Genomic DNA, 24,428 nt, shown 5'->3' on the forward strand with positions numbered 1-24,428 from the left:
AGAAGAAATAAAGCTGTCACTGTTTGCAGATGACATGATACTATACACAGAGAATCCTAAAAAGGCTACCAGAAAACTACTAGGACTAATTAATGAATTTAGTAAAGTAGCAGGATACAAAATTAATGCACAGAAATCTCTTGCATTCCCATAGACTAATGATGAAAACTGTGAAAGAGAAATTAAGGAAACACTCTCATTTACCATTGCAACAAAAAGAATAAAATACCTAGGAATAAACTTACCTAAGGAGGCAAAAGACCTGTATGCAGAAAATTATAAGACACTGATGAAAGAAATTAAAGATGATACAAACAGATGGAGAGATATACCATGTTCTTGGATTGGAAGAATCAACATTGTAAAAATGACTCTACTACCCAAGCAATCTACAGATTCAATGCAAATCCTATCAAACTACCAATGGCATTTTTCACAGAACTAGAACTAAAAATTTCATAATTTGTATGGAAACACAGAAGACCCAGAATAGCCAAAGCAATCTTGAGAAAGAAAACTGGAGCTGGTGGAAATAGGCTCTCTGACTTCAGACTATACTACAAAAGCTACGGTAATCAAGACAGTATGGTACTGGCACAAAAACAGAAATATAGATCAATGGAACAGGATAGAAAGCCCAGAGATAAACCCAGGCACATATGGTCACCTTATTTTTGATAAAGGAGGCAAGAATATACAATGGAGAAGAGACAGTCTCTTCAATAAGTGGTGCTGGGAAAACTGGACAGCTACATGTAAAAGAATAAAATTAGAACACTCCCTAACACCATACACGAAAATCAACTTAAGATGGATTAAAGACCTAAATGTAAGGCCAGAGACTATAAAACTCTTAGAGGAAAACATAGGCAGAACACTCTATGACATAAATCACAGCAAGATCCTTTTTGACCCACCTCCTAGAGTACTGGAAATAAAACCAAAAATAAAGAAATGGGACCTAATGAAACTTAAAAGCTTTTGCACAGCAAAGGAAACCATAAACAAGACCAAAAGACAACCCTCAGAATGGGAGAAAATATTTGCAAATGAAGCAGCTGACAAAGGATTAATTTCCAAAATATACAGGCAGCTCATACAGCTCAGTATCAAAAAAACAAACAACCCAATACCAAAATGGGCAGAAGATCAAACTAGACATTTCTCCAAGGATATACAGTTTGCCAGCAAACACATGAAAGGATGCTCAACATCACTAATCATTAGAGAAATGCAAATCAAAACTACAATGTGGTATCACCTCACACCAGTCAGAATGGCCATCATCAAAAAATTTACAATCAATAATGCTGTAGAGGGTGTGAAGAAAAGGGAACCCTCTTGCACTGTTGGTAGGAATGTTAATTCATACAGCCACTATGGAGAACAGTATGGAGATTCCTTAAAAATCTAAAACTAGAACTACCATATGACACAGCAATCCCACTAGTGGGCATATACCCTGAGGAAACTATAATTCAAAAAGAGTCATGTACCAAAATGTTCATTGCAGCTCTATTTACAGTGGCCAGGACATGGAAGCAACCTAAGTGTCCACCAACAGATGAATGGATAAAGATGTGGCACATATATACAACGGAATATTACTCAGTGATAAAAAGAAACATAATTAAGTTATTTGTAGTGATGTGGATGGACCTAAGATCTGTCATACAGAGTGAAGTAAGTCAGAAAGAGAAAAACAAATACTTTATGGTAACACATATATATGGAATCTAAAAAAAAAAAAAAAAAGGTTATGGAGAATGTAGGGGCAGGACAGGAGTAAAGATGCTGACGTAGAGAATGGACTTGAGGACAGCGGGCGGGGAAAGGGTAAGATGGGATGAAGTGAGAGAGTGGCATGGACTTATATATAATACCAAATGTAAAATAGATAGCTAGTGTGAAGTAGCCACATAACACAGGAGATCAACTCAGTGCTTTGTGACCACCTAGAGGGGTGGGATAGGGTGGGTGGGAGGGAGACGCAAGAGGGAGGTGATATGGGGATATATGTATATATATAGATGATTCACTTTGTTATAAAGCAGAAACTAACACACATTTGTGAAGCAATTATACTCCAATCAAGCTGTTAAAAAAAGAGGAAGTACTTTAATGATATAATAATAATAACAACAACACTGTCAATACCCAGTTAGGGCAGTCAGCCATATATGCTCAGTTATGAAAGCAGAGACTCACAGGAAACCAAAAAAATCGACTGAAAATTTAATTAGAATTAGTCATCTTCACAGGCTTTTTGGAGCTATTCTCTCTCTCTCTCTCTTTTACCGCTTATGATATTTAGAAATAAATATGAGGTTCATGATAATGAACAGGAAACTGTTCACAGGTCTGTGACCCTTCCTGAGTGCCAGAGACAGAATGCATTGCCTTATTTTAAATCATTCCTCAATTTGGTAGCCATAGAAATTCAGACACTTTGGAAGACACTGAGAATTTATAATGTGACACAGCACACGAAGAACCCAAAGCAATGTAACTTCACCACAGGCAGAGGGTGTATCTAAATCCAGTTAAATTTTAGCTAACTGAGATGATACGGGAATGGACACCCTGGTACTTTATTATTAACCACACTAGTAATATTCATGTTTGTTTGGTCACGGAAATCTTTTTTTGTGGAAATCCAAAATATAAAATAGCTAAAGCAGACCTGATCTGGTTGAAGCAATGGTAGATATACAACTTTCTTTCCTCATGATCGGACTTTCTCTCTTCATCCGCTTGTTCACTTGGCACATTGCACTTAACATAGTGTCTGGTACAGTGCAGACATTCAAGTAATATTTTTGAATGAGTAAATGATTAAGTGAATGAGACTATGAGGAATCACTAGGGATCTGTGAAGCAGTTTTAAAATCTGCTTTGTAACTTATTAGTTTTAACGATGAGAAATCTCTGGAAGATATGAGGAACAGTAAATATAGACCAAAGAACATTCCATATTTGTTTGAGGATTCACAAGGTCCTTGCATTCCTAGCAGAGCCTTAATACCAAGCATCACTATTTTATTGCTAAAATACCCTAAAAGAAGTTTCTCATTTGGTTGCACCAAAAAAATGTATTTTATTACAAGACTCCTGAGTATGGATTACATTTCCAGAAATATGATAAAGATCATAGCTACATGATATCACACATGAAGACAAAACAACACAATTCAAATCACAAATTCCATTTATATCCATAGATTTGGCTTCACATGATCAAAATCTAAGAGCCTTTGAAACTGATAGTCCTTTTCAATTAAAGAGATAAATGCTTTTAAAATAAAGGATTAAGAGTAATTCTTCTGATATATTCGTGCTTGGCTGTCACGGTTAATTTTATGTGTCAACTTGAATGGACCAAGGGATGCCCACATATCTGAATACACACACACACACACACACACACACACACACACACACACATCCTTCCTCTGGAACACCCTGGCTAATACAGATTTTTGGTACCAAGAGTGGTTCTATAGGAACAGAATTTTAAGAATGAGTTTTCTGAATCGGTTCTGGGATTTCTAGAAGTAGATCTCTAATCTGATTAGACTTAAAGCCTCTAATGATTATTTTCAGTAGTAAAGAGAGCACTGATAATGCATGGCATAATGTGGCAATAGGGATATGCAAAATATCTGCATTGGATACTGCCAATCAGCCATTTATAAGAAGCAACGGGGCTTCCCTGGTGGCACAGTGGTTGGGAGTCCACCTCCCGATGCAGGGGACGTGGGTTCCTGCCCTGGTCCGGGAAGATCCCACATGCCACGGACCGGCTAGGCCCGTGAGCCATGGCCGCTGAGCCTGTGTGTCCTGCTCCGCAATGGGAGAGGCCACAACAGTGAGAGGCCTGCGTACCGCAAAAAAAATAAGGGAAGGGAAGGGGAGGGGAGGGGAGGGAAGGGAAAAAGAAAGAAAGAAAGAAAGAAGGAAGGAGCTGGGTGACTGTGTATATGATACTTTCAAACATTTTTGGAAAACTAACAAACATAATGCGATTGGCCAGTTGCTCCTAATGTCACTGGACAAAACAGTGAAAGAAAAGGATGAGCTCCGGGATTCATATTCCTAGCTCTAGTGTCACATAAATGACCTAAAGTTTCTATGCATGCCCTGAAGGAGAGGCTTAACGCCTACAGCCAACAGGGCTGAGACTGCTGAAAATCAAATGCAGAATCTCATAAGGAAACTGGCTGAATTACAACTCAAGTTGAACTCTCAGCCTCTTAGGGTATCTATTGTTAAATTGAGAAAGAATGGGCTCCTGTAAGTTGGGATGGGGACATGTGAGAAGACCCTGATGAAACTGGGTACCCTGAGCCTCTAAATCCTGATGAGTCTTCTTTGCCAGTGAAAGAGATCTCCCCACTCTCAGTGGATGTGGTCTCCCCACTGTAGCAGAAGTAGCTTCCCAACCCCCAGCAGAAGCAGCCTCTCCACCCCCAGGGGCAGCAGCATCCCTACCCCCAGTGGTTCAGCCTCTCTACCCCCAGTCTTATTGGCCTTTCCACTCCTGTCTGAGGGAATTAACCCTGCACTGCCTGAAGAAAGTGTAATGGCTTTCCCTGAGGCAGTTGTCACATAAAACAATGCTGATTCTCCTCAGAACCCACCCCCACCATCCATCTTTGCTTCTAGACCTACAACTATACTCAAGTCTCAGGAGGCCCCTAAAGGTCAGGTACAAAGTGTCACCCATGAGGAGGTACAATACACTCCAACAGAACTACTTGAGTTTTCTGATTTATACAAACAAAACCCAGGGAAATGTGTGGGGATGGATACAGAGGGTGTAAGATAATGAAACCGAGCAGGACGCTGCGGGGCTCCTGGGCACAAAAGCCTTTCTGTGTCCTCTTCCCTGGATTCCAAAGGGCAGGTTCAAACAGTTGCTAATCAGGGAAGGGAGGGGATGCAGAGAGAAGGGAGGAGCAGTCAAGAAACAATAGCACAGCCTTGGGGCAGGGTCTGGTTCCCCCTCAAGGGATACACATGACAATATCTTTGAGTTCTTCTGCAGAACTAAAACCCCCACCAAATGGAAGATGTTAACTACTTGATGAAGCACTTTTCATTCCAGAGAAGGTCACAGTTCGCCCATCATCACCTGACACCAGATGATCTCTGGATTGAAGGAATGGGGGCCCTGCACACACCTGATCCTTATCAGCAATCCTGCCCCCTGACTATAAAACTCCTCACAAACCACCCCTCCCACCCCGGGGTGGGGACACACCATTTTGAGGGCATTAGCCTGCTGTGACCCCCTTTGCCTGGCAAAGCAATAAAGCTATTCTTTTCTACTTCATCCAAAACTCTGTCTCCAAGATTTAATTTGGTGTCAGGGTATAGAGGCTGGATTCGGCTTCAATAACTGTGGAAGGAACATAAAGTTGGATCAGGCTGAATTTATTCACATGAGCTCATTAAGAAGAAATTTTGCATTTAATCTTCCAGATTGGGAAGTTAGAAAGGGCTCTAAAGGTTTGGATGGTTGGCTGAAACATGGATGAAGAGATGGCCCACAGTGAGGGAAGTGAAAATGTTGGACCTACCTTGGTTTAAAATAGAAAAAGGGATTCAAAGGCTTAGGGAGATTGGAATGTTAGAATGGATTAACTATTTAAGATCTACAGACCACATCCACTGAGAGTGGGGAGATCTTTTTCACTGGCAAAGAAGACTCATCAGGATTTACAGGCTCAGTGTACCCAGTTTCATCAGGATACCCAGTTTCATCTTAATTAGTTAAGATCTAACATTGGAATGTTAGAATGGATTAATTATTTAAGATCTACTTCTGGAGGGTCCAGAAGACATACCTTTAACCAATGCTGCCAGAAACAAACTTATGAGGGAAGCCTGAGCATCCCTCAGAAGATGAGAAGCGCTCTGTGACTGCTCTTCTCTATAGGCCAAAACTTACAGTGGGAACTGCAGCCATTGAATTGGGGAACCTAAATGCAATGGGAGTGATTGGATCGCAGTTGGCAGGGGTAAAGTGGTGGCATTCAACAGCCACAGGCAAGGAGGGCATGGTTACCATAATGGACAGCAGAGTCAAAGCAGCTATCAGAATAGTCTGAGTCATACAGACCTATGAAGTTGGCTAATCGTGCTATTCCTAGAAGTAAAAGAAATAGGAAGCCTAGTAAATTCTTACTTGACCTGTATAAGCAGAAAAGTTCTAGGTCAAGTGGAAAAAGTCTAAACTGAATCACAAAAACAGAGTCACAGCCCCTCAATCAATTCCTAGACTTGAGAGAGTTTATAGGCCCAGAAACCCCCATGAATGGAGGGGAGTCTGGGTCCCAATGAAGAAGGACTCTGATACACTATCAAAAAATGTATACTGTTAATCTTTTCCCCAGCCTTCCCCAAAGGGACCTACCCCTTTTAGCAGGGTAACTGTGAAGTAGGGAAAAGGAAATAATCAGACCTTTCAGGGACTACTGGACTACTGACTCTGAACTAATTCCAGAAGACATAAAATGTCACTATGTTCCACCAGAGTAGGTGTTTATGGAGGTCAGGTGATCAATGGAGTTTTAGCTCAGGTCCATCTCACAGTGGGCCCAATGGGTCCCTGAACCATCTTGTGGTTATTTCCCCAGTTCTGGAATCCATAATTGTAATATATATACTTAGAAGCTGACAGAATCCCCACAATGGTTCCTTGAACTGTGGAGTGAGGGCTATTATGGTAGTAGAAATCAAGTGGAAGCCACTAGACTGTCCCTACCAAGGAAAATAGTAGAAAAAAAAATTCCTAGAGGGATCTAAAAGATTAGTGACACCATTGGGGACTTGAAGGTGGTGGTTCCCACCATATCTCCATTCAACTCGCCTATTTGTCCTATGCAGAAGACAGACCAATCTTGATAAATGACAGTGGATTACCATAAGCTTAACCAGATGGGGACTTCAATTTCAGATGCTGTACCAGATATGGTTTCATTGCCCGAGCAAATCAACACATTCCCTGGTACCTGGTATATAGCTGTTGATCTGGTTTTCTCCATCCCTATCAATAAGACTCACCAGAAGCAGCTTCCCTTCAGCTGTAAAGGCCAGCAGTACACTGTCACTATCCTACCCCAGGGGTATATCAACTCTCCAACCCTATGTCATAATTTAGTTTGTAGAGATCTTGATCATCTTTCCCTTCCAAAAGATATCATGCTGGTCCATTCCATTAGTGATATTTTGTTGATTAGACCTATTGAGTGAGAAGTAACAGCTACTCTAGACTTATTTGTAAGATATTTGGGTGTAAGAGTAAATCATAAAAAAAGTTCAGAGGCTTTCTACCTCAGTGAAATTTTTAGGGGTCCAGTGGCATGGGGCATGTTGAGATATCCTTTCTAAGATGAAGGATAAGTTGTTGTATCTGGCTCTTCCTAAAACCAAAAAGGAGGCACAACACTTACTAGGCTGCTTTGGATTTTGGAGGCAACATATTCTTCATTTGGGTGTGTTGCTCTGGACCATTTACCACATAACCTGAAAAGCTGCTATTTTTTAAGTGGGGCCCAGAACAAGAGAAGGCTCTGTAACAGGTCCAGGTTGTCATGCAAGCTGCTCTGCCACTTGGGCCATATGATCCTGCCAATCCAATGGTACTTGAAGTATCAATGGCAGATAAGGATGCTATTTGGAGCCTTTGACAGGCCCCTATGTGTAAAGCATCAGCCCTTAGGATTTTGGAGCAAAGCCCTGCCATCCTCAGCAGATAATTACTTTCCTTTTGAGAAACAGCTCTTGGCCTGCCACTGGGCCTTAGTAAGACTGAACACTTAACTATGCGCCATCAAGTTACCATGCAACCTGAGCTTCCCATCACGAATTCCATGTTCTCTGACTCACAGAGCTATAAAGTTGGGTGTGCACAGCAGTACTCTATCATCAAATGGAAGTGGTATGTACACAACCAAGCCCAAGCAGGCCATGAAGACACAAGTAAGTTACATGAAGAAGGATCCAAATGCCCATGGTCCCCACTCCTGCCACACTGCCTTGTCTCTCCCAGCCCACATCTATGGAGTTTTCTATGATTTGCTGACAGAAAGTGAAGTCTCAGGTTTACAGGTGGTTCTATAGGATATACAGGCACCATCCAAAGTGGGCAGCTATAGCACTACAGCCTCTTTCTGGGACATCCCTAAAGGACAGTGGTGAAGGTAAATCTTCCCAGTGGGTGGAACTTCAAGAAGACCACCTGGTTTTACACTTTGCTTGGAAAGAGAAATGGCCAAATATGGAATTATATACCAATTCGTTGTGGCCAATGGTTACACTGGATGTTCAGGAACTTGGGAGAAGACTGGGAAATTGATAACAAAGAAATTTGGGGAAGAGGTATATGGACAGACCCCTCTGAATAGACAAAACATGTGATGAGACTTTTGTCCAATATGAATGCTCACAAAAGGCTGACCTCAGCAGAGGAGAATTTTAATAATCAAGTGGATAGGATGACCCATTCTGTACATGCCAGTCAGCCTCTCTCCTCAATCACCCCTGCCATTGTCCAATGGCCTCATGAATTAAGTGTCCAAGGTGGAAAGGATTAAGATTATACATAGGCTCAGCAACATGCACTTTCACTCACCAAGGATAACCTGGCTATGGCCACCAGTGAGTGTCCAATCTGCCTGCAACAGAGACCAACACTGAGTTCCTGATATGGCACCATTTCCCAGGGTGATTAGCTAGCTATCTGGTGGCAGGCTGATTACATTGCAGTGGAACGGACAGCATTTTGTTCTTACTGGCAGAGATACTCTGAATATGGAGATTTTCCTTCCTTGCCAGCAATACTTCTGCCAAAACTACCATCCATGGATTTACAGAATGGCTTATCCACTGTCATAGTATTCTGCACAGCATTGCTTCTGATCAAGGAACTCACTTCATAGCAAAAGAAGTGTGGCAACAGGCCCATATTCATGGAATTCAATGGTCTTATCAGTTCCCCATGATCCAAAGCAGCTGGCTTGACAGAATCGTGGAATGACCTTTTGAAGATTCAGTTACAGTGCCAGCTAGGTTGCAATACCTCGAGGGCTGGGACAAGGTTCTCCAGAAGGCTGTATATGCTCTGAATGAATGGTCAGTATGTTGTGCTGTTTCTCTGACAGGATTAATGGGTCCAGGAATCAAGGGGTAGAAATGGGAATGGCGTCACTCACTATTACCCCTAGTGACCCATTAGCAATATTTTTGCTTCCTGTTTTTGTGACCCTATGCTCTGCTGGCCTAGAGGTCTTAGTTCTAGAGGGAAAAATCCTTCCAGCAGGAGACACAACAATGATTCTATTAAACTGGAAGTTAGGGCTGTCACACAGCCACTTTGGGCTCCTCATGCCTCTGAATCAACAGGCAAAGAAGGGAGTTACTGTGCTGGCTTGGGTGATGGATCTCAACTACCAAGGGGAAACTGGATTACTACTCCACAATAGAGGTAAAGAAGAATGTGTGGAACACATAAGATCCCTTAGGGTGTCTCTTAATATCACCATGCCTTGTGATTAAGATCAGTGGAAAACTACAACTCAATCCAGTCACTAACATTCACTGGGATAGACCACTAACATCCCAGACCTTTCAGGAATAAGGGTTTGGGTCACCACAACAGGTAAAGAACCATAATCAGCTGAAGTTCTTCCTGAAGACAAAGGGAACATAGAATGAGTAGTGGAAAAGGTAGTTATAAATACCAGCTATGATCATGAGACCAGTTACAGAAACAAGGACTGTAATTGTAATGAGTATTCTTCCTTATTTTATTATGTTATGGATATATTTGTGTGTGTGTGTATCAAATATCTTTGTTTTCTTTCTTCTCTTCCTCCTTTATCATGTAACATAAGATGTATCATTAACTTTATATCATAGTATTGTTAATTTTACATCACAATATTTAAGTTATGGGATATTGAAGAGAAGAGTAAACATCACTCAAGGACTTTACCTCCTATTCTGGGGAAGCGGTTAGTGCATTTTTTATTGTATGCAGGAGAGTTGTATAATGTTAGAGTTATGACCTTGTTACTTATATGGAGATTAAGTATGGTTTAAGGAGGTGTGCATGAATGCCAAGTTGACAAGGGATAGAACTGTGATGGCTAACTTTTTGTGTCAACTTGACTGAGCAAAGGGATACTCACATATCTGGTTAAATATTGTTTCTAGGTATGTCTATAGGGTGTTTTTGGAAGAGATTAGGATTTGAATTGGGGAACAGAGTAAAGCACATTGCCCTCCCCAATGTAGGTGGGCATTATCCAATCCACTGAGGGCCTGAATAGAACAAAAAGCAGAGGAAGGTTGAATTCTCTCTTCCTGACTGACTGCATGAGCTGAGATATCAGTCTTTTCCTGCCCTTGGACTGGGATTTATATCATCAGCACTGCTGGTTTTCAACCCTTAGGACTAGGATTGGAATTTACAGCACTCACTTTCCTGGGACTCTGGCTTGCAGACAGCAGATTGTGAGACTTTTCTCAGCCTCCACAGTCTCATGAACCAATTCTTTATAATAAATATCATTTTATATATATATTTGTATTTTATATCATAAATATATACACATATTTATATATAGAAGATATATAAATATGAAAAATTATGATAGGCAAATATATGATATAAAATATAATATGTAATATATAAAATTATATATTTAATATATACGTATATATAAACTATTATTGGTCCTGTTTTTCTGGAGAACCCTGACTAATATAATGGCTGCTCTGTGTTTTTCCTTATATTTGAGCAAAAAGAAGAGCAAAGTGAGAGGAGCCAGTGCAATTTCAAGCTGGAAAGTCATTTAGAGATGATTCAGATTATCCTCTATATTTGATAGATGAGAAAGCTAAACTCTATATAGGTGAAGGGACAGGCCCAAAGAAGACAAGGTGGGAGGGGATATAAGCCAGACATATTGACATACAGTTCAATAGTCTTTTACTTTACATTATTTGATAAGAAAAATACTAATACTAATGATGATGTTATATGTTAGCCTAAATCTATTGTGTATTTCATAGTTTTTTTGCTTCTATTACCTCCTTTAAGGAAAAAAGAAAATTGGATCCAAATTGTACATTTTGCTAATTATCTCTAAGGTGCCTAAGTTTACAGGTGCTGAATAATATGTTACATAATGAAGGTGATTAATAGAATTTAAGAATGTATGATTCCAACTCATGTTGAAGCCATGTGATCTGAATGAGTTTTAATTGGAGTTGGATGAGTTTCTTATTTCCAAATCTATTGGTGAGAAAATTGGATTCAAGCTTCAGTCAATTTAATTTGTTGTGTTATACTACATGGCTACTAAATGAATGACAGGAAAGATCAGTGCCTTGGGGTCTCAATAAATTGGACTAATTTGAGGAGAAAAGCCTCTTATTTAGTGAACTAGTATGTTCTTCAAAATAAATGTAATTTAAGGCATATACAGGACTTCTAACTATACTAATAAAGTAATGTCACACCCCCAACCTCTAACCTAATTCTGTTTTAAAGAGGCATGTTTATATATCCAGTTTTTTTCTAGACTACTTTCTCTATCCATCACTTTTTTTTCCTTGACTGGAACCTGGTTCTCCTTCATGGAGAATGATTCCCATATAACCCTATCAACTGATATATCCTCATTCTCCCAGAGTGGACATATACTAAGGTCCAGGAAATGAGTTGGAATACCCTTGATTCCCCTTTACTATTTTTCAGACTTTGTTCAATATCTCATACTCCTTTGAAGCCTATTAAACTACCCTCTTCCTGTCCAATTTCATTTTCAAGTCATTCTCCCACAGTCTTTGAACATGTTGGCATCAGTTTTACAGTTATACATTTCTTCATTACCACAGTAACCCTATGACATTTCAACTGAAAAATAGAAGGCATGTCCATGACTCCCTTATACTTCCTTGACCATCTTCCACATTCTATTTCTGCAATTCACTAACAATGAAAATCACTAGAAATTGTCATCACCTGTAACTATTTTACCTCTATAATAGTTAACAATGAAATTTCTCTCTCATCACATACTTCTACCATTTAGCCTCTCCTACTCTTGTACCTTAAATAGCCTAGTTTTTTATTTCATCAAAATTTCAATCTTCTGTTACCCCTCCTTCCCATAACTCCCTATATTACCTACATACTTATGATAAGCTTCTTAAAGAGCACTCTCACCAGCAACTTGAATTTCTTTTTCCTCCTATAGTATCTGCCTAGACGGATTAGTTCTAAGAGCCTTAGTCAACATGTTTGTTTTCTCATTGACTACTTCTGGGCTTCTGAAAATTGCCCTAGAATGTCACACAACAAATGGTGATTGACTCCACTGAAAATGTATCATGTCCTGAGGGCAGACAGCAGAAGCAAGAAGAACTACAATCCTGCAGCCTGTGGAACGAAAACCACATTCACAGAAAGATAGACAAAATGAAAAGGCAGAGGACTATGTACAAGATGAAGGAACAAGATAAAACCCCAGAAAAACAATTAAATGATGTGGAGATAGGCAACCTTCCAGAAAAGAACTCAGAATAATGATAGTGAAGATGATCCAGAACCTCGGAAAAGGAATGGAGGCAAAGATAGAGAAGATGCAAGAAGTGTTTAACAAAGACCTAGAAGAATTAAAGAACAAACAAACAGAGATGAAAAATACAATAACTGAAATGAAAAATACACTAGAAGGAATCAATAGTAGAATAACTGAGGCAGAAGAATGGATAAGTGACCTGGAAGACAGAATGGTGGACTTCACTTCTGCAGAACAGACTAAAGAAAAAAGAATGAAACAAAATGAAGATAGCCTAAGAGACCTCTGGGACAACATTAAACGCACCAACATTTGCATTATAGGGGTCCCAGAAGGAGAAGAGAGAGAGAGAGGACATGAGATATTTGAAGAGATTATAACTGAAAACTTCCCTAACATGGGAAAGGAAATAGCCACCCAGGTCCAAGAAGCTCACAGAGTCCCAGGCAGGATAAACCCAAGAAGAAACAAGCCGAGACACATAGTAATCAAATTGACAAAAATTAAAGACAAAGAAAATTATTAAAAGCAACAAAGGAAAACCAACAAATAACATACAAGGGAACTCCCATAAGGTTAACAGCTGATTTCTCAGCTGAATCTCTACAAGCCAGAAGGGAGTGGCAGGACATATTTAAAGTGATGAAAGGGAAGAGCCTACAACCAAGATTACTCTACCTGGCAAGGATCTCATTCAGATTCGATGGAGAAATCAAAAGCTTTATAGACAAGCAAAAGCTAAGAGAATTCAGCACCACCAAACCAGTTCTACAACAAATGCTAAAGGAACTTCTCTAAGAGGGAAACACAAGAGAAGAAAAGGACGTAGAAAAACAAACCCGTAACAATTAAGAAAGTGGTAATAGGAACATACATACTGATAATTACCTTAAACGTGAACACAGGACGGGCTTTTTAAAAAAATTAATTTGGCACGTTTGTGGTTGGCACTCTGATAATCGTGTGAACACTTGGAATTATTTAAAAATCAAAGCTCATGAAAGACTTGGCAATGAAGGAAGTGAGGATCTGAAGGAATTACATTCATTCCACTGAGGGCCCAGGTTGAAGCTGCCAAAGGAATGCTAACTCTACCCAGGTACTAATGTGCTCTCTGTCTGAGATTTAGAGGGTAAAAATATATACATAGACTTTGTTGATGTTGTGCTACTGTAAGTGAGATACCTCCTTCCATAATCTTTTCAAACTACTTTTTATTTATTTATAGAAGAGATAATTGACTTTTATGTATTAATTTTATGGCCAGTCACCTTACTGAATTTTCTGCTTTCCAATAATTTTTCTGGCCCTTTCCCTTCTTCAGGACCCCTAAAAAGTGAATGTTACTCCTTTTGATGTCGTTCCAGATGACCCTTAAGATATCCTAACTTATTTTAACTCTTTTTTTCATTTTGCTGCTTTATCTGGGTGTTTTCCAATGCTTTGTCTTCCAGCTCATTGATTGGTGCTTCTATTTCATCCATTCTGCTGTTGAACCCCTCTAGTGTATTTTTAAGTTCAGTTATGATTCTGTTCGGTACTTAGATTTTTCCTCTCTTTGTCGAAGTTCTTGCTGTGTTCTTCCATTTTTCTCCTGATATTAGTTAGCACTTTTATGACCAACACTTTGAAATCTTTATCAGGCAGGTTGCTTATTTCCATTCATTAACATCTTTTTCTAGGGATTTGCCTTGTTCTTTGGTTTGGAACATATTCCTTTGTATACTCAGTTTGCTTCTCTCTCTCTCTCTCTCTCTCTCTCTCTCTCTCTCTCTATATATATATATATAGAGAGAGAGAGAGAGAGAGAGAGAGAGAGAGAAGCAATCTCTCTATATATACATATATACACACACACACATACACGTATATATATATATATATATATATATATATATATATATATATAGCGCCAAACAGCTACCCTCCTCAGACTTGAAGGAGTGGTCTTGTGTAGGAGCCATTCTGTGTGGTCCAAAGCACAATCTCCCCTGACTACCAGAGCCAGGCATTCTATGGATATCCCTCAAGTGGGCTGCATGTGTCTGCTGGCTTTGATAGGGCAGTGGCCACTGCATGGAGAGGGCAGGGATCAGGGTTCTTGCCTAGCCCACTTGTGGCTCAGCTGCCACATGAGGAGTCATGGCTAGGTCTCTACATGGGATGGGTGGGCCTCAGGGTGCCTGCCCAGGCTGATTATGGCTTGGCTGTTGTGAGAAGCGGGAGGGGCTGTGGCATTTGCCCATTCAGGCTCTGTGAAGGGTTCTGCCTAACTTATTTGTGATATGCCCCTGCCATTGAGTGTGTGCTGATGCCTGTCAGTGTTCCAAGAGGAGGAATCTCATTTGGCATGTAGTTTTAGGATGCTAGAACCTTAGGCAGCAGCTTTTAAAGTATGAATACATATACATTCCTGTGGGGCCACAATCCTAATCCCTGCTGACCTCTAGACCAGGAGAACTGGAGGTGTCCCCTGGGTGACAGTTGCTAAAGTTCGGGCTCCTGACATGTGTATAATCTCCTTTCTGGGGAGCCTCACTGAGCTGTAGCAAGGCTAAGGGGCGTGTGAGGATGGTGTATCCCTGCTTACTTTCCCTGGGAGTGCCTCCTTAGTCTCTAGATGTGCAGGAAACCTGAAACCTGTCTGTCAGGGTGAAGCTCCAGGCTACGTAAATAGGCCTTTTTCACAAGAAGACTGGGACTGTGTTTCAGTCTACTGTCCATGCAGTATCTTGGGGGTAGTGGCCTGCCAAGAACTGTCCTTTCCATTGCTACAGTCCCATGGAGCTCAGAAATGCCAGCCCCCTTGGCCATCAGGGCCAGGAAATCAAGGGGTGTTCCCTGTGTAGACTGTGTATGCCTACTGATTTTAGCTAGGTGGCTGAGGAGTGTGGGAGGTGGGGCTTGCTCTCTTCCTTCAGGAATGCAGCAAGAAGATTACCTGACTGACTGCATCCACGGGCTTCGGCAATGCAAAATGAGAGTGCCTTGTCTATGTGTGTGCGTTGTCTTTAGGCTAGGAATAGGAGAATACCATGACTGTTCATGCTTGCCAGCCCCAACCAGGAGGCAGGGGAGTATTGAGTTGACTTTAGGCTGGGAGAGGGATAATGCAGTGACTGCTCACACTCACCAGTCCCAGTCAGTGAGTGGAGGGGTGTTGCAGCTGCCCAAACTCGCAGACTTTAGCTTGTAGGAGAATGCTGCAACAGTTGGCACCCACCTGCCACAGCAGGGAGCCAGGAAGTGCTGCGGCTGCCAGAGCTCTCTGGCTTCAGCAATGCAGAGGGGTAATGCTATAATAGCTCATGCTCAACCTCGTGCCCCAGCTCCCTCACCTGTGCTAGCAGGTTTGGTGAGGAGTGAAACAATGGCGTTTGCCAGTGCCTCCATCTCTGGGAGTGCTTCCACCACCTCCCACCCTTCCAATTGATGCTTTTAGATTCACAAATGACTCCTTCACATATAGTCTTGGCACTTTTCAAACTGCTGTTATTTCACTGGATCTCAGGGTGAATGAGACTGCATGTGAGCCCTTTACGAGGGGAGTCTCAGTTTCCTATAGCACTTTGGGACCCTTGGATGTCAGCTTCATTGGTTTTTTAAGCCAAGCGTTTTGGGGTCTCATATCTCTGGTGTAGATCCCAGGGGCCGGGGTGCCTGATGTGGGGTGCCAGCCCCTCTCTCCTCTGGCAGAAGTGCCTGCCTGGTAAGATACCTCTCTATTGTGTACTGCCTTACTGGGGGTAGAATTTTTGGTGAGAGCATTTTTCTGCCTCTCCTACCCATCTCAATGTAGTCATTTTTATTCTTTGTTGTGGAGCAGGTGTTCAGCTGGTTCTCAGGTTCTTTTTACAGGGAATTGATCCATATTTAGGTGTGTATTTGTTGTGTCCATGGGAGGAGGCAAGTTCAAGCTCTTCCTATGCTGCCACCTTGAACCACCTCCAAATACTGATTTTTTTTTACTGTCCCTATAGCTTTGCTTTTCCCAGAATATCATGTAATTGAAACCATACAGTATGTAGGCTTTTCAGAATGGCTTCTTTTACTTAGCAATATACATTTAAAGTTTATCTATGTGTTTTGGGGGCTTGATAGTTTATCTCATTTTTTTCAGTTAAATTGTACTTGAATTTCTTTATTTGTTGCTACCATAGTTCTTAATTAAGCATCACTAAAATATATCAGCCTTAAAATTTTTTAATATGGAAATGGGTTGATCTGTTTAAGTGAATCATGCACAGTTAAGTTTTGTCTTTAAAGAAGTAAGGTCAAGAAACAGAAATCACCATCTATAGTCAATAGATGTGCCAATTCTCAATTACCAGTACTTAGCAAAGTTTGATACAGAGTAAATGCACAATAAGTATCTATCTGTTGCATGAAGAAAAGTTTTGGTATTTTTGACTGCTTTAATAATGATAACAATAATATTAATAATAATTGTTAATGTTTATTGAGCATTTACAATGTGCCATGTAATGTGCTAAACACTTAACATATTATCTCACTTAATCCTAACATCAACATCATGAGTTTATTATCCCCATTTTCCAGATGAGACGAGCCAAAGCTCATTGAAGTCACTTGCCCAAGGCCAGATAAGTAATCAGTACCAAACAACTTATTTCTTTTTAATCCTCCATAACATTCCATTGTGTGAAGGTACCATTCACCTATTGATATAATCTTGGTTGCTTCAGGTTTTTGGTGATTATAAATAAAACTGCTATAAATATTCACATGTAAGTTTTTATGTGGGAATAAGTGTTCAAATCAGTTGATAGTCTCTAGGAGCAGGATTGCTGGGTTATATGTTAGGGCTATGCTTAATATTTTGAGAAACTACTGAACTATCTTCCAAGGTGGCACCTCTTCCAAGGTTCTGGTGGGAATATTTTGTATTCCCACCAGCAATGAATGACAGTTCCTACTGCAGTATATCATAGCCAGCATTCGATATTTTCTACCAGTCTGTGGCTTGTCTTTCATTCACTTAGCAGTCATTTGGAGAGCAGAAGTTTTCAATTTTACTAAAGCCCAACTTATACACTTTTTTAGTGAGGTGAAGTTTATATAACACAAAATTAACCATTTGAAGGATAAAGTGCTATGAGTGACATTTTAGCATATTCAAAATGTTGTAAAACCATTACCTCTAGTTAGTTCAGAGATATTTTCATCACTTCCAAAACAAAATCCATACCCAATAAGCAGTCACTCCTCATTCTCTCCTCCCTCAGCCATTGGCAATCAATAATCTGTTTTCTCTTTCTATAGATTTGCATGATTTGGATATTCTATGTATATGGGATTAGACAATATTAACTTTTGTGTCTTTTTTGTTACTTAGCATGTTTCTCAGATTCATCAGTGTTATAGCATATACTTGTACTTCATTCCTTTTTACAGCTGAATGATAATCCATTGTTTGAGTGTACCACACTTTGTTTACCCATTCACCAGTTGAAGGACATTTGGGTTGTTTCCACCTTTTGACGATTGTGAATAGTGCTGTTCTGAACATACATATACATATATTTGTTTGAGTACTTGTTTTCAAATCTCTTGGTGTATATCTAGAAGTGGAATTGCTGGGCCTTATGGTAATTCTACATTTAGCTTTTTGAGAAAACACCAAACTGTTTTCCTCAGTGACTACCATTTCACCTTTCCACCAGCAACATGTAAAGGCAATGATTTCTTCATTCCTCAGTGTCACTTATTTTCCTTTTTAATTACTATACTATAGCCAAATAAGTGGATATGAAGTGGCATCTCATAGTTTTATTTGCATTTTCTTAATGGCTAATAATGTTGAATATTATTTAATGTGTTTGTTGGTCATTTGTATATCTTCGGAGAATGTCTATTCATGTCCTTTGCTAATTTTTAAATGGGGTTACTTGACTTTTTATTGTTGTTTTAAGAGTTCTTTCTATGTTCTTGAACTAGAATCGTGTCAGATATTTGTATGCAAATATTATCTCCCATTCTGTAAGTTGTCTTTTCTTAATAGTATTCTTTGGTGCACAAAAGCTTTTTATTTCAATGAAGTCTATTTCTTCTTTTGTTACTTGAGATTTTGGTGTCCTATTTAAGAATACATTGCCAAGTATAAGGTCATGAATATTTACCTACATGTTTTTTTCTAAGAGTTGAATAGTTTTAACTCATATTCAGGTCTTTGACCCATTTTGATTTAATTTTTGTATATGGTGTGAGATAAGGATTCAATTTCATTCTTTTGCATATTCAGTTCTCCCAGTACCATTTGTTAAAGAGACTTTCCCTTCCCCATTGTATGTTTTGGCATCCCTGTCAAAAATCAATTGACAATAGATGTATAGATTTATTTCTGGAATGTAAGTTAATTCCATTGGTCTATATTTTTATTCTTATGCCAATTTCACACTGTTTTGCTTACTGTAGTTCTGTATTAAATTTTGAAATCAGAAAATGTGAGTCCTCCAACATTGTATTTTTTATTAATATTGTTTTGGCTACAGCATCCCTGGCACTTCCATATGAATTTTGAGATCTGCTTTTCTATTTCTGAAAAAAAAGTCATTGGGATTTTGAGAGGAATTTCGCTGATTCTGTAGATCACTTTGGGGAGTACTGTCATGTTCACAATATTAAGTCTTTCGATCTATGGACACAGAATGTGTTTCTATTTATTGAAGTCTTTTAAAATTTATTTCAGCAATGTTTGGTAGTTTTCAGTGTCTTTTTCCTCTGTCTTAGTCTGTTCAGGCTGCTATGCCAGAAGTACCAAGGACTGGGTAGCTTATAAATAACCACCATTTCTCACAGTTCTGGAGGCTAGGAAATCCAATATCATGGTGCAAGCAGATTTGCTGTCTGATGAGACCTGCTTCCTCATAGATGGCTGTCTTTACACTGTGTTCTCACATGGCAGAAGGGGCAAGGCAACTCTCTCAGGCCTCTTTCATTCCTCATGAACTAAAACTAATCACCTCCAAAGGCACCACTCTCTAATACCATCACCATGGGGAGTTAGGATTTCAACATATGAGTTTTGTGTGTGTTGGGGGGAATACAAATATTCAGACCATAGCAACGTCCTTGGTTAAACTTATTGTTAATTATTTTATTCTTCTGATGCTATTTTAAACAAACAGTTTTCTTAGTTTCTGTTTTAGATTGTTCATTGCTAGTGCATAGAAATACTACTGATTTTTGCGTGATGTCATATCTTACAGCTTTGCTGTATTCACTTATTCTATTTTTTGTGAATTCTCTAGAAAAAAAATATATATGAATGATAATATTATCTCCAAATGGGGATAGTTTTACCCCTTCCTTTGCACATTAGAGATTTTTCCCTGCCTACTCCGGTTGGAACTACCAGTGCAATTTTAAATAGAAGTGGTGGGAGTGACCATCCTTTCCTTGTTCCTTATTTAAAAGGAAAAGCTTTCAGTCTTATACCACTGACTATGGTGTTAGCTGTGGATCTTTCATAAATATCCTATCATGTTGAGGTAGTTACCTTCTATTCCTAGTTAGCAGTATTTTTTTAATCATGAAAAGATGTTGGATCTTGTCAAATGTCTCTACTGCATCCATTGAGATGATAATGTTTTTTCTTTATTAAAGTAGTATATCATGTTGATTCATTTTCATATATTGAAGCACACTTGCATTCCTGGGATAAATCACACTTGGTCATGGTATATAGTAATTTTAATATGTTGCTGGACTCATTGTATTAGTATTTAGTTGAGGATTTTTGCATCAGTGTTCATGAGATTTTGGTCTGTAGTTTTCATTACTTGTGAAGTGTTTGTCTGGCTTTGCTATCAGGGAATTACTGTCCTCATAGAATGACTCAGGAAATATTCCCTGCTTTTAGTTTTTTGGAAGAGTTTGAAAAAAATTGGTGTCAATTCTTTAAATTTTGGATTAAATTCACCAGTGAGACCATCTGATCTTATGATTTTCCTTGTTTGGGAGGTTTTTTTTTTTTTTTTTATTACTTATTCAACCTCTTCAGTTGTTATCGGTTTCTCTTTTCATTTATTTCAAAACAGTTTTTTCTCTTGGAACTTCTTTGACCTACTTGTTATTTAGAAATGTGTTGCATAACTTCTAAGTATTTGGGGACTTTCCAGGTATATTTCTCTTATTGATTTCTAGTTTATTGCGTTGTGGTTTGAGAACATACTTTTATGATTTCTATTGTTTTAAATGTTAAGGCATTTTCTGAAACTAACACAACATTGTAAACCAACTGTATTCAATAAGAATTTTTAAAAATTTGTAAAATGTTAAGGTGTTTTTATGGCCTCTGATATGGTCTATTTTTGTGAATGTGTCATATGAGCTTGAGAGGAATATGTATTCACTGTTGTTGGATGGGGTGTTTTATAAATGTCAATTAGATCAAGTTGATTTGTGGTGCTGTTGAGGTCAAATATACCCTTACTATTTGTTGCTTGCTTGGTCTATGAATTACTAAAGAGTTGAAGTCTCCAAAAAGTGAAATAGTGGCTTTTTCTCTTTTCTTCCTTGTGATCGTATATGATCTTGCTTCACGTGTGTTAATGTTCCGGTGTTAGGTGCACACAAATCAGGGATTTTTATGACTTCTTGGAGAAAGGACTTTATCATTATGCAATGACTATCAGTGATAATCTTCCTTGTTCTAAAGTCTTATTTGTCTGAAAATAATATAGCTATCCCAGTTTTCTTTTGATTGGTGTTAGCATGGTATATCTTTCTCCACTCCTTCAATTTTAACCTATCAGCCTCTTTGTTTAAATTGGATTTCTTAGCTACTTAATTGTATTTTTTATGTGTATCTTCCTTTTTTATCTATTCTGATCATTTCTGTTTTTAAATTGGTGAATTCAGGCCATTCACACTTAAACTGAGTATTTAGTTAGAGCAAAAACTACCATGTTTGTAACTGTTTCACATCCATTTAATTTGCTCTTTGTTTATTTTTCTTGCCATCTTTTTCTGCCCTCTGTGGTTTTAATTGACCACTTTAGAGGATTCCATTTCTCTCCTCTATTAGCATGTTAATTATATTTAATTTTTAAACATTTTCAGTGGTTGCCATAGTGTTTACAGTATACATTTATAGTAATGTAAGTTTACTTACAAATAACACTATATAGTTTTCACATGTAGTGCAGAAACCTTATAACAGAATATTCCCAATTCCTCCTTCCCCTCCCTTATTACATGGCTGTCATTCATTTCACCTTTCCATATGCAGTAATCTCTCAATACATTATTGCTATTATTACTTTAGGTAAAGAATTACCATTTAGATCAATTAAGAATAAAAAGTAAAATATTTTACTTCACATTCATTTATTCCCTCTCTGATACTCTTCCTTTCTCTATGTAAATCCAAATTTCTGAACCATATATATATATCCTTTTCCATCTTTCTGGAGAATTTAATATTTCTTGCACAGCAGATCTACTGGCAATGTATTCCTTCAGAGGTTTTGTGTGTGTGTGTGTGTGTGTGTGTGTGTGTGTGTGTGTGTGTGTGTGTGTGTGTGAAGTCTTTATTTCTCCTTCACTTCTGAAGGAAATTTTGCTGGATATAGAATTCTATATTGATGGGACTTTCATTTCAACACTTTAAATATTTTCTCCACTCTTTGTTGCATGGCTTCTGATGAGAAATCTGCTGTAATTCATGTCCTTGTTCTTGTATAGTTAACGTGGCACCCCCACCCATTGTGGCTTCTTTCAAGATTCTCTTTCTGTCTTTTTTTTTTTTTAAGTTTGAATGTGATATGCCTAGCTGTAAATTTTTTTTTTTTTTGGTTTTCAACCTGCTTGGTGTTCTCTGAGTTTCCTGGATCTAAGATTTGATGTCTGTCATTAATTTTGGAAAATTCTTAGCCATTATTATTTCAAATATTTCTTGTGGTCCATTATTCCTTCTCTCTCCTTCTTTTATTCAAATTATGCATATGTTACACATTTTCAATTGTCCCACAGTAATTGAATATTCTGTTATTTATTTTCATTCTGTCTTCTCTTTGCATTTCAGTTTAGAAAGTTTCTACTGACAAATCTTTAAGCTTACTGATTGGTTCCTCTGTTGTCCATTCTATTCATGAGCCCAACAAAGACATTCTTCACTTTTGTTACTGTGGTTTTGATTTCTACTATTTCCTTTTGATACTTTCTTAGAGTTCCCATTTCTCTTCTTTCATTACTCATCTAATCTTGCATATTGTTTTGTTCTTCCACTAGAGCCCCTAACAAGTTAATCATAATTATTTTAAATTATCTGTCTGATGATTCAAAAAAGTGTTTCATATAAGAGTCTGAGACTTGCTTTTTTTGTTTCTGTAAACTGGTGGGGGGTTTTTTCCCTTGCCTTTCACATGCCTTATATTTTTGGTGAAAGCCAGATGTTATGCATTGGGTAATAGGAACTAAGGTAAAGGACCTTTTGTGTGAGGTTCTATGTCAAGCTGGCTAGGAGTTTGGCTATGTTTAATGTTTTCTCTAGTTGTAAGTGCCAGAGGTCTTAAATTCCCTAGAGTCCTTGCTTTTCTCTCTCCTCTAGTCTTTGGGTCTCTGCATGAATCCCTCTTTAAACAGGTTCTGTGGCTTTCAGTTCTTTCCATTGTAAGCCACTGTTATTATACTAGAGCCCTGTAAATATGTTGGTAAGGTGTGAAGGAGGAGAATCATTCTATAACTTTAGTATCAAATATCAGTCTTTTAGTGGGCTGGAGTTCTTGGAGGGTGACCTTTTGAAGTATTTCTTAGCCATTTTTTTCTCCCCTTATGTAAAACAGGAAGGCTCCAGGGGGCTGGAATTAGCTAACTGCTCTTCCCATGGGTCAGATAAGGCTCTGATAAAGATTTTTTCCTTGGAGAGTTGGCCTTTTTTATGTAGAACACTCTTGGTATATTTCAAAATGGTTACTTTTCCCCTGCCCTTGCCTGAAATGTGAAGGGATTTTTCTCGGACCCAGAACCCAGTGGAGCCCAGTGGAATGCCTAGAAATAAAACCCACAGAATGTAGGGGCACCCTTAGGACTGAGCCCTGAGAAGTTTCTCACTCTCAAGTTAGTCTACACTCAGCCTTCAGCTATTTCTCAAAATTACCACCTTAGTTTTCCCACCAGATTATGACTCTAGCAGCCTCTTTTCCAGGTTGACTGATCTCTGTATTTGCCTATTTCTCAAATTTTTGGATGGCAGTTTTTCCTGTGACTTTGGTTCTCTGATGGGTCCAAGAAAAGTAGTTTAAGTTTGTTCAGCTTTTTTTCTTGCTGTAAGAATTAGAGTGAAGATTTCTTAGCTCTACATGACAGAGCTGAAACTGACCTTCATCACTTTTTTACTGTAAAACATTACCATTTGATCTGGAAAATGAAGTCTAAATTTTTCTTCTACCACATATGTGAATGTTTTTATATCTTGTTTTCTCAGGTATATAACTTATGTGCACTTCAGACATGTCAAATTGCTTTGATCTTGTCTTTCTCTCAAATCTGCCTGATTTTCTCAGGTCTTTTAACTGTATCAGTGAATCTCTTTGTAGCAGAATATACTGTAATTCTTGATGTACCTAATATAGCTTTTATTTTTGATAGTTGTTTTCTTCATGTTTACCATGAGAAATGGATGATCACTTTTCATGCATTTCTGTCTTCTTACATCACTACTCTGACTTTATGTATATATGTGTGTGTATATATACACACACACACATATATATTTACCTATTAGTGTCCATGTTCTGTTTAATGACAAAGTATTTTTATATAAATATTCTTCATATGCTCAGTTTACTCATGTAGTTCTTTTTTTGA

The 24,428-nt window shown here is 38.6% G+C and overlaps 1 long non-coding RNA gene and 1 pseudogene across 2 annotated transcripts in view; both read left to right on the forward strand.

Annotated features, from left to right (window-relative positions):
• The window catches only part of LOC137216980 (uncharacterized), a 347,516-nt gene that overhangs the window by 305,003 nt on the left and 18,085 nt on the right, over positions 1-24,428 (forward strand). The window lies entirely within an intron of this gene.
• Positions 6,519-9,561, forward strand: LOC137217238 (uncharacterized; annotated as a pseudogene).

This window comes from Pseudorca crassidens, chromosome X, assembly GCF_039906515.1.
Source record: "Pseudorca crassidens isolate mPseCra1 chromosome X, mPseCra1.hap1, whole genome shotgun sequence".
Classification (NCBI taxonomy): Eukaryota; Metazoa; Chordata; class Mammalia; order Artiodactyla; family Delphinidae; genus Pseudorca; species Pseudorca crassidens.